The sequence below is a fragment of the Hyposmocoma kahamanoa genome, unplaced genomic scaffold (assembly GCF_003589595.1).
Source record: "Hyposmocoma kahamanoa isolate Upper Pololo Valley unplaced genomic scaffold, ASM358959v1 224, whole genome shotgun sequence".
In the NCBI taxonomy this organism is placed as follows: Eukaryota; Metazoa; Arthropoda; class Insecta; order Lepidoptera; family Cosmopterigidae; genus Hyposmocoma; species Hyposmocoma kahamanoa.
This window is the reverse complement of record NW_020653743.1, coordinates 1044793-1045570: the sequence shown is the minus strand read 5'-3', so window position 1 is coordinate 1045570 and position 778 is coordinate 1044793.

Here is a 778-nt window from a genome sequence, read left to right as displayed (position 1 = left end):
TTATGTTTGTCTGACGTATTTTTACACTCATTTACCGCACAATTCGTCATTTTTAGCTAAAACTCTTGATCTGTTCGCGGTGCAAGTTGACCTTGAGCACTGACGGCCCGCCCGCTCGTCTAGGCCCATTGGGCGCGCTTCAATTTGCCTCACTTAGCGTGTGCGGACTAGGTTTCTATGCGTTATTATTCTAAGACAACCTCTTCATATATTTTAGATGAAAGCCAAACAAACGATACAAAACAAAAAACCAAAGAGATAAAATAGAAGTGGCCAAATACCGCTTATATTTTAACAAATATTTTTTTTATAAAGATTTATGGCCTGGTTGCAAGACCTTTAGACCAATTTAACCCACCAGGAGGTACCTCCTGGTGGGTCAAATTGATCATATTAAATTAAAAGGTTAAATTATAACGTTTGAGTAGCGTTTATTTGTAATTGAAATTAACAAAAATACGACGTTCTTTTTTTGATCATAAAATAAACGTACAATGCGTACGTATAGTTCTGTGTATAATAGATAATAGAATTTTGATTCAGAACACTAAAAAGAGCGCCTTTATTGACAGATCAAAATATAGGAGTAGAAAAAGTACTCTATATATTCTAGATTAGGATATCTTGCTTCAAAGTAATATTGCCTTCAAGGACTTTTAAAAAATTACTTGTCTCATATGGGAATCGAAGCGACCAAATGTGGAAAAAAATCATTCTGGATTTTTATGATGCCATTCGAAACGGTCAGTTATAGAGATTAATTTGTTTTATGTAACAT